At 47.4% G+C, this 10,304-nt stretch overlaps 1 pseudogene; it reads right to left on the bottom strand.

The window, feature by feature from the left end:
* Positions 1–9,433: 9,433 nt before the first annotated feature.
* On the bottom strand, positions 9,434–10,057 carry LOC117705493 (large ribosomal subunit protein eL15 pseudogene; annotated as a pseudogene).
* Positions 10,058–10,304: the final 247 nt, after the last annotated feature.

The raw sequence follows: 10,304 nt of genomic DNA, 5'->3' as shown, positions 1-10,304 counted from the left end.
TATTAACCTCTAAGGTGCTAGATGAATAGTCGTGATTCGTGATTCACTACATAAAGCTTTTTAAAAATATTTTTTTGCGGCCCGGCGGTGGTGGCGCACGCCTTTAATCCCAGCACTTGGGAAGCAGAGACAGGCAGATTTCTGAGTTCGAGGCCAGCCTGGTCTACAGAGTGAGTTCCAGGACAGCCAGAACTACACAGAGAAACCCTGTCTCGAAAAACCAAAAAAAAATTTTTTTTTTTTTTTTTTTGCAAAGCCATCTATGGACTCAGCATCAGAGTTAATCTGGGCCAGGTCTCTCATAGTAGGCCATTGGGCTCTACTGCAGCTTGCTCACATTTTCTCAGCATCAAAGGGCCCTGTGAACATTTGTGACAGTCTGGAAACTGAGATACACAAGAACACACTGGAGGCCAGAAAGCAGGGTCTCAAAAATTCTCTTGAAGGGCCACCTACGAGGTCAAATTAAAAAAAAAAAAAAAAAAACCCGAAGCATAATAAATAGGGAGTTAGACTCTGGTTTGCAACCCAAAGCAACCAGTAGAGGGCGCCAGTGGCAGGCACACGGCAGGAGTCAGCAGATCCTGCAGGTTAGTGTCTAAGGGTGGCCCTCCAACCAGACTAGAGCCTTTGCATTCAGTTTCACTATTTGAAAATCGTGGGTCATGTGGCAAGAAGATGTCAGCGTGATCTGACAGGATTAGGTACACCTGCACCAAACCCTCAAATTGCCTTTTGCTCTTTTGTCTCCTCCTTCCTATCTCTCCCTCCTCTCCTCCATTCCCCCTTTCTTTCCTTCCTTCTGTTTGAAACAGGGTTTCAGGCTGACCCTAAACTCTTCATGTAGCTGAGGATGACCTCGAACTCCTGATCTAGATGGCTCAAATCTTAGTTTTAATATAGGAGGTCTGTTTTCTTGGGCCTGGAATGGTTATGGCTCCTTTTGGGGAAAGGGCTACTCACACACACACCACACCACAGAATAACAAGCAAGCCGGGACACACACACCACACCACACCACAGAATAACAAGCAAGCCGGGACACACACACCACACCACACCACAGAATAACAAGCAAGCCGGGACTCACACACACACCACACCACACCACACCACACCACACCACACCACACCACAGGATAACAAGCAAGCCAGGACTCACACACACACCACACCACACCACACCACACCACAGGATAACAAGCAAGCTGGGACACACACACCACACCACACCACACCACAGGATAACAAGCAAGCCAGGACTCACACACACACCACACCACACCACACCACAGGATAACAAGCAAGCTGGGACACACACACCACACCACACCACAGGATAACAAGCAAGCCGGGACTCACACACACACCACACCACACCACACCACACCACACCACACCACACCACAGGATAACAAGCAAGCCGGGACTCACACACACACCACACCACAGGATAACAAGCAAGCCGGGACACACACACCACACCACACCACACCACACCACACCACAGAATAACATGCAAGCCGGGACACACACACCACACCACACCACAGAATAACAAGCAAGCCGAGTGGTGGGAATGCACCCCTTTGATCTTAGCACTCAGGAGGCAAAGGCAAGTAGATCTCTATGAGTTTCAGGCTGGTCTGGGCTACACAGAGAAACCCTGTCTCATAAAAAAGAGTGACTTATTTATTTATCTTTTTTTTGGTTTGTTTTTGATTTTTCAAGAAGAGGTTACTTTGTGTAGCCTTGGCTGTCTTGGAACTTGCTCTGTAGACCAGGAAAGTCTCAAACTCAGAGATCTGCCTTTTCTGCCTTCTGAGTGTTAGGGTTAAAGGTGTGTGCTAACATGACTCATTTATCAGGTGTGTGTGTGTGTGTGTGTGTGTGTGTGTGTGTGTGTACCCCATATGCATGCAAGTATCTGCGGAAGCCCAGAAAGGGTGTCAGATCCTATGGAGGTTTTGACTGAGAATGGTTCCAACAGGTTCATTGGTTAGAATTCTTGGTCCAGTTGGCAGGCTGTTTGGGAAGGGTTAGGACATATAGTCTTGTTGAAAGAGGTATGTTGTGGTGAGAATTTTATTATCTTGAAAAACATGGAAATATAAAAATGGATTCATTTTAATCCCAGGTGTGGGATATGGGTCACTTTAGACTGTCCACAGCAGCTGACTATGATTTGCCTCGAGCTCTAGCAAGGGCATGATTTTGCCAGCTGTAGATGGTTTCTGCGAGTGTGTGACATTTGAAATTCTGGGGACTTTTCAGAGGATATATAAACGATAGAGCCCTGAAGGGGGGCTGGTTGGCCAGTTGGTGGTTGGTTATAGTTTGTTAAGTAGTAGAAGAAACAAAACAACAAGAAATTTAGATATTCTGATAACAAAGATCAAACTTGTTAGGAGCCGCAGTGAGCGTGGCAACACTGGCCATTACAAGATGGCGCGGGCATCCTGTCCTCCCACAAGTAAACAACTATCTGTGCAGGTGCAAAAGGCAAAAGCGCGCCAAAGTCACTGTCCATCCCCGCGGCGTAATATGGGGTGATGAGTGAACAGCCAATCAGAAGTGAACACACCACTCTAGGGTACATATAGCAGTGCCTTTCCCGGGCTTTGGGTCTTTTCTGCTTCTGCTGATACAAGAATAAAGCCTCGCTGTAGTAACCACCCGAACACTGCCTCACGTGTCTCTTTCGTGGGCGAAGGGGACTCAAAAAGGGGCGCAGAACAATTTGGTGCCGAAACCCGGGAAGGAATGAACCATCTGGCACCACAGGAGACCCCCCCCCCCGAGATTTGGGGCGGGTTAAAACACTACAGGATCAAGGAACATCTCTGAGAGGTATGCTTGGGGTGGAAGCCTTCGTTGCGAGCGGATTTTCACCCATTGCCGCCCCTGCAGTAGTTGGCCTCTTGCTTGTGTTGCTTTCATTTTTAGCTTATTTGTGTTGTAAGGATCCAGCCCGCAGCACAGCTATTAGGGCAAGTCAAGAGGTTTCAGGAGAGGTCCACTCCAGGCTATCAGAAACAGAGCATGTTAGCTGGCATCAGGCCAAGGAGCCTGGGAAAATAGATCAGGCCAAGGAGCCTGGAAAGGAGAAGCAGGCAAAAAAGCCTGGGCAACAGAGGCAGGCCAAGGAGCCTGGTCATAGAAAAGAGTACTCAAAAGGAATAGGGGCCACTGCAGGGCCTGTTAAGGTTAAGGACCCTTCACCCGCTGGTGAAGAGAGAGTGGAGTTCGGGGGGACCCCCCTGTACCCCATTAAGGAGCCTGCCTCCAAAGACCTTGGCAGCTCCAAGGAGGAAGCAGCCACCTATGCAAAGGATAGCCGTTCTGGGATAAGACTAAGAAAGACCTTGAATCCCTCGGGCCAGTCCTTGCCTCCGGCCTATGCCCCGGGCAGTGCCTCTAATTCATTTCTCAGCCCAGGAGATCGCAGACAGCTACAGCTTGCATTTCCGGTCTTTGAAGCGGCAGAAGGCGTCCGTGTTCATGCCCCAGTAGAGTATAGGCAGGTCAAAGAATTAGCTGAGGCAGTACACGCATATGGAATTGGGGCTAATTTTACTGTATCCCAAGTGGAGAGGTTAAGTGCAGCTGCTATGATGCCAGGAGACTGGCAGGACACAGTGAAGGCGGTACTTAACATTATGGGCCAATACCTAGAGTGGAAGGCCTTGTGGCACGAGGCACTGCAAGCACAAGCCAGGATTAATGCATACACTGAGGGATAGCAATTATGGACTTTTGACATGCTGGCTAGAGTTGGCGTACATGCGAACGATTAGACCACTCATCCCGGGCAGGTCTACGCACAGATAGCATCAGCTGCAATAAAGGCATGGAAGTCTCTCCCTAGGAAGGAAGGCAGTAACCTTTATTTGTCCAAGATAATTCAGACATCTAATGAATCTTTTTCTGACTTTGTGGCCCGCATGACTGAGGCAGCTGACAGAATCTTTGGGGAACCAGAGCAAGCAATGCCATTAATTGAACAGATGGTCTTTGAAAATGCTACAGCGAAATGCCGCACAGCCATTGCCCCTCGTAGGAACAGAGGGTTATAAGACTGGTTGAGAGCCTGTCGCGGCTTGGGAGGTCCCCTTACTTACTTACTTACTTACATGCAGTGGGGTCTACATGTTGCTACTGAGAAAGTTCAATTTTCAGAAATTGGCTCCTTTTTAGGGACGGTTATCTATCCAGAAAAGATAATTCCTCAGAAATTGGAGATTCGTAGAGACCATTTACATACTTTGAATGATTTTCAGAAATTATTAGGTGATATAAATTGGTTAAGACCATTTTTAAAAATTCCCTCGGCCGAGCTGAAACCTTTATTTGATATTTTGGAAGGGGATGCTCATATTTCCTTACCGAGGGCCTTAACACCGGCTGCCAGCCGTGCTCTACAAGCAGTAGAAAATGCTTTACAAGATGCCCAGTTAAAACACATAGATGAAACCAAAACCTTTGACCTATGTGTTTTTAAAACTAGACACTTACCAACTGCTGTGTTATGGCAGGAGGGGCCTTTGTTATGGATTCATCCCAATGCTTCTCCCACAAAGATTATTGAAAGGTATCCAGATGCAGTCGCTCAGCTTGCCCTTCGTGGACTAAAAGCAGCCATTACTCATTTTGAAAGGGAGCCTAAGGTTTTGATAGTGCCTTATACTGCCCATCAAGTCCAAATATTAACAGCGACCTCTGATGTTTGGGCAGTGCTGGTTACTTCCTTCAATGGTCAAATAGATAATCATTATCCTAAGCATCCCATCTTACAATTTGCCTTAACTCAAGCTATCATATTTCCACATATTGTGTCTCAGGAGCCACTCCCAGATGGAATGGTAGTTTATACGGGCGGGTCTAAAACAGGAGTGGGTGCCTATGTGGTTAATGATAAGGTTACATCCAAACAATACCATGAAACCTCGCCTCAAATTGTGGAATGCTTAGTGGTGTCAGAGGTTCTGGAAATCTTTCCAGGTCCCTTAAATATTGTTTCAGATTCCTTCTGTGTGGTTAATGCAGTGAAAGCATTAGAAGTTGCTGGGTTAATTAAGACATCTAGCAGACTTGTAGAAGTTTTTCAAAAGATTCAGCTTACCCTGGATAAGCGAAGATTCCCTGTCTTTATAACTCATATTAGGGCTCACTCAGGCTTACCGGGACCTATGTCCCGTGGAAATGACTTGGCAGATTGAGCCACAAAGTTGATTGCAATTGCCCTTTTGCCAAAATTAGATTTGGCTAAAGCCTTTCATAAAAGGTTTCATGTGACAGCTGAGACACTACGATGTCGATTTAACATTACTAGAAAGGAGGCTAGAGATATCGTGACTCAATGCCAAAACTGCTGTCAATTCCTACCTGTTCCCCATACAGGAATTAACCCTCGGGGAATTAGGCCATTACAGATCTGACAAATGGATGTTACTCACATCCCATCCTTTGGCAAATTACAATATTTGCATTTCTCTATTGATACCTGTTCTGGAGTTATGTTCGCCTCTCCATTGACCGGAGAAAAGGCGGCCCATGTTATTCAACATTGTCTCGAGGCTTGGAGTGCCTGGGGAAAGCCTAAAATCCTTAAAACTGACAATGGACCAGCCTACACTTCTCAAAAATTTCAACAATTTTGTAGCCATATGGAGGTGACACACCTGAAAGGTCTTCCTTACAACCCTCAGGGACAGGACATCATTGAGCGTGCTCATCGTACCCTTAAAACTTATCTGATAAAACAAAAAGGAGAAGTTGAGGAAGCTCTGCCCACGGTGCCACGAGCTACTGTTTCTCTGGCACTTTTTACCCTCAACTTTTTGAATTTGGACAGTCAGGGCAACACTGCGGCTGATCGCCATTGCCTAGAACCAACTAGGCCAAAAGAAATGATAAAATGGAAAGATGTTTTGACTGGTCAATGGAAAGGCCCAGATCCTATTTTAATAAGATCCAGGGGAGCGGTTTGTGTTTTTCCACAGGAAGAAGACAACCCATTTTGGCTGCCAGAGCGACTGACGCGGCGACTCGCGGTTCCTGAAAATGACCCCCCCCCCAAGGATTCATCTGCAGACGCTCTCAGTTCTCATCTGGACTCTCCTAAATCGGGTTCCTAGTATTTATAGTGAATTTAGATGGCTATCCTATCTGCTTTTCCAAAACCTATGCCTTTGCCTTCTTAAAAGGTGCCACTTCTGCTAACTTGTACCAATGTAACTTGCTTTATGTCCCAGTGCTGGTCTGCTCTTGTCTATAAGCAGGCCCTAATAGCCACTATACCACTAAGGATCCCTGTCCCCGTTCAGACGTCTGGGACCTTGACTTTATTTCGACAGAAGAGAGATTTTAATATAACTGCAGCCATTATCACTGCTATTACCATCTCTGCAGCTACAGCTGTGACAGTCGGCATAGCCTTGGCTAATCAAGTTACAGCAGCTACTGTTGTTAATTAAATTTCAGAAATGACCTCTGAGGCTTTGACCATTCTACAGAAAGTGGATGCATACTTGGCATCAGGCATCCTGTTGGTCAGTCAGAGAGTTGATTTGCTCCAAGCCCACGTGGAGCAGCTCACGGATGTGGTTCAAATGAGCTGCGTGTCAGCAACCCCACATCTATGTATTACACCTCTGAGATTTATGAATGATACATTTATTCAAAGCCATAATCTTTCTGCTTATTTACAAGGGAATTGTACTAGGGAGTTGGACCAGGTGCAGCAGCAATTGCAGATCCGGATCTTGAGCCTTGATGGAACACGAGGGGACCCTGTTACCCCTGGCGATCTTACTTCTTGGCTTACCTCTGCCTTTTCTTTCTTAAAGAGTGGGGTTAGGCCTGTTTGGTGCAGCCCTATGTTGTGGATTAGTGTTCATGTTATGATTGGTCTGTAAGCTCAGAGCCCAACAAAAACGTGACAAGGTCGCTATCATCCAAGCACTCGTAGCCTTGAGCAAGGATCTTCCCCTGAAATTTGGCTATCTAGGCTAAGAAAGTAGCTGATGACTGAGACCCTCAGTAGATGCACCCCAAGGGTTCAGCCCATTGCACTGGGTCGATGAGAGGTCTAAGTCTAGCCAGTCCTTGCCTGAATAACTGTGGTACCTGAATATTTAGAGGTGTTTGCGAGTGGGTACTCGACAGGGAATGTTCCACGAGTGTGGATAGATTTCCTGAAAGTATGCCTGATTGCACAAAGGTTTGATGCCAAGAAACCTCCTCCCCTGGTGGCGCCCCAGGGCGAAGGCTCCCTTTCCCCCTACAAAAGGCATCGAGATGGGTATGGGAAGTATTACTCATTGCACGACAACGAAAGAAGAAACCCATTACAATATCTCATTTTGCACAGGGGATCAGACCTCTGCTTTCCCTCACTGATTTGGTGCTGCGCTTGATAGGCAATAGGATGTTCCATCTTAAATATATAGATAGGGGGAGATGTTAGGAGCCGCAGTGAGCGTGACAGCATTCGCCATTACAAGATGGCGTGGACATCCTGTGCTCCCATAAGTAAACAACTAACTGCGCAGGTGCAAAAGGCAAAAGCGCCAAAGTCACTGCCCATCCCGGGGTGTAATATGGGGTGATGAGTGAACAGCCAATCAGAAGTGAACACGCCACTCTAGGGTACATATAGCAGTGCCTTTCCCGGGCTTTGGGTCTTTTCTGCTTCTGCTGATACAAGAATAAAGCCTCGCTGTGGTAACCACCCGAACACTGCCTCACGTGTCTCTTTCGTGGTCGAAGGGGACTCAAAAAGGGGCGCAGAACAAAACTTGCCCCAGGAACCTGACTCCCCTAATCAGCAGGAAGTACTCTGTAGACGTCACCACCCTTCCTCTCTCTATCTTCTTTTTTTCTCTTACCTAATGTTAGGGCGTTGAAAGGATAGAAGAAGAGGGGTGAAGGATGCGGGGAACGTGGACCATGCCACAAGAGGAACTGACATGGTAAGGTAGAGCATGTTCAAACCTCAAAAATCTCAAAACTTGGGACCAGCAAGAGTAGAACGCGCTCCCTGCCTATCTCTGTGCCTGCTTCAAAGCATGTAACCAGATGGCTCCCAACCAGGTAGTCAGTCAGCCGTGTAACCCAGCACCTGGACTGTCTCCCCATGCTAGTGAGGCATCTCAGTACCCGAGCTTTCAGGCAATGACCTTTGCCCTCCTTGGATAGTCCCCCAACTATATAACCCTTGGTTCACTCCAAATAAAATGTATGTGTTCAAACCCACCCCTGAATAAGGAAATTCAAACAAGCTAAGATTGTTTCTGAGAGCTGCTTCATTAAAGATCTTCGGAGAAGGCCACTACTGGTGCCTCTCCCCCTTCTGGGGGGGAGGGGGAGGCCCCAACCAGAAAGGGATCCTGAAGTGGAAACTTAAGGCTCTTTGGAAAGTCAGTTATGTTGGATGGTGTCTTTCTGGGGCAGGCAGGTGAAGGAGTGCTGCCCTGAAGCAGACACAGGTGAAAGGATGTTTAGCTAAGCAAACATGTGAAAGGACACAGGATGTTAAGAAGGGATACAAATATAACCCAACAGACAGCAGATAACGCTGATGGTACACTTTGCCATTCCCTAATGGTCATCGTTTACCGGGCAGTGGTGGCGCACGCCTTTAATCCCAGCACTCGGGAGGCAGAGGCAGGCAGATTTCTGAGTTTGAGGCCAGCCTGGTCTACCGAGTGAGTTCCAGGACAGCCAGTGCTATACAGAGAAACCCTGTCTCGAAAAACCAAAAAAAAAAAAAAAAAAAAAAGTCATCGTTTGTCATGACTTCATAGAAAGAAATGCACCAAAAAACTTCTGGTGGTGTTCTGGTGGCTTCTTGCTGCTTCCCCTCAGGCTTGGGCCCATTGGCAGAGTGATGCCAGCTGATATAGACTCACGTGAAGTTTTGCTAAGGTGGAGAGACTCATGTGGTGGTTTTTTGCTCAGGCAAGACCCATGGAGGACATGCGATGTTTGGAGGGAGTATAAATAGGACCCAACAGACAGCGATGACAGGCTTGCATAGCTAGCTTGCAATGATTCATTGGTCTTGTGTCTTTATCTTTGCTGATCTTCACTTGCATTGAGAGGGGCACAGCAGAGAACTTCTCCTGATGTCCCTGCTGGTCCTGGTCACTCCTGCTGGTTTGGCAGAGGCCGGACTGTTTCTGCTAGGCCATGCCACTGCTGCTGATTGGCGTTTGCTATCCTGACACTACTGAACTGGGCTGATTGGATTTGCTCCAAAAAAACTATTTCTAAACAGATCCACCTCCCCGTTATCCTAATCACCTTTCTTTTCCATTACCTCTGGTAGGTGGTGGGCTAGAAGGGAGGTTAAAGCATTTAAGAACCCTTTTTAATTTTTGACTGCCCTAAATTGTTTATTGAATATGAATTGTACAAATATCACCTGTATTATCGGTAACAGTGGAGCTGGAGACTATTGTGCCTTCTCCAGGCTGCATGGTGAGAACCACCAATAGTGTGGTGGAACTTGTGGCCCCGTCCAAAGCCATGGCTCTTTCGGCAAGCAGATGTCAGCCCACGCATCTCTCTCTGCTTGTGGACTGGTTTGGTGATCCACTGGGTGCCAGGATTTCTTCTGATAGCTTTATGGAATGGATCAATGCGGATAATCTCAAAAAATTTATATGTGGAATCTTCACCAACCCAGTAGGAATTCAGGACTCTCAAAGCCCCACAATGGCGCCCAGCTCTCGCCTCAGCAACAGACTGAAGGCTTCAGGCAAATTTCGGCTGGATAACACCATGGTGGACAGGCTTGCCGTTAAGTTGCACCCTTAGGAACCGGGCGTTTGCGACCATCACAGCGGACACGAATCCTGTAAATGACATAACCTTGTTTCTCCTTGTATCCCAGTCTTCGCGCTTTATCAGGCCGGGTGGGGCGGGGAGCCGGGGAGCCCTGTGCAGCGCAGAGAGCTGGCGGTATTGCCAGCGGCGGACCCTCAGAAGAAAGCGCCTCACATCGGACTGCTTCTTCCTCCATAGCTCCTGGATGTATTTGCATGCACCCATCTTGGCTCACCTGATGGCTGCTGCCAGAGGAAAGGAAGAAGCCTTTCTCCCATGTTAAGAACCCTTTTTAAAAGTAGGATTTGAAAGCTTGAAGCCTACAGGAGGCGCCCACCATGACTTTGGCATAATGGGGAAGTGCTTCTAGTGTAGAGGAAATGGCAGATTATGAGGGGTTAGAAATGTTGCTTAAGGAGATTGGCAAAAAGGCAGCAGCTGCTGCTGGGTGGTCCTGCCTTGCTCCCAGAAG

Source organism: Arvicanthis niloticus, chromosome 3 (genome assembly GCF_011762505.2).
Source record: "Arvicanthis niloticus isolate mArvNil1 chromosome 3, mArvNil1.pat.X, whole genome shotgun sequence".
Taxonomy (NCBI): Eukaryota; Metazoa; Chordata; class Mammalia; order Rodentia; family Muridae; genus Arvicanthis; species Arvicanthis niloticus.
This window is presented reverse-complemented; position numbering and strand designations above follow the sequence as displayed.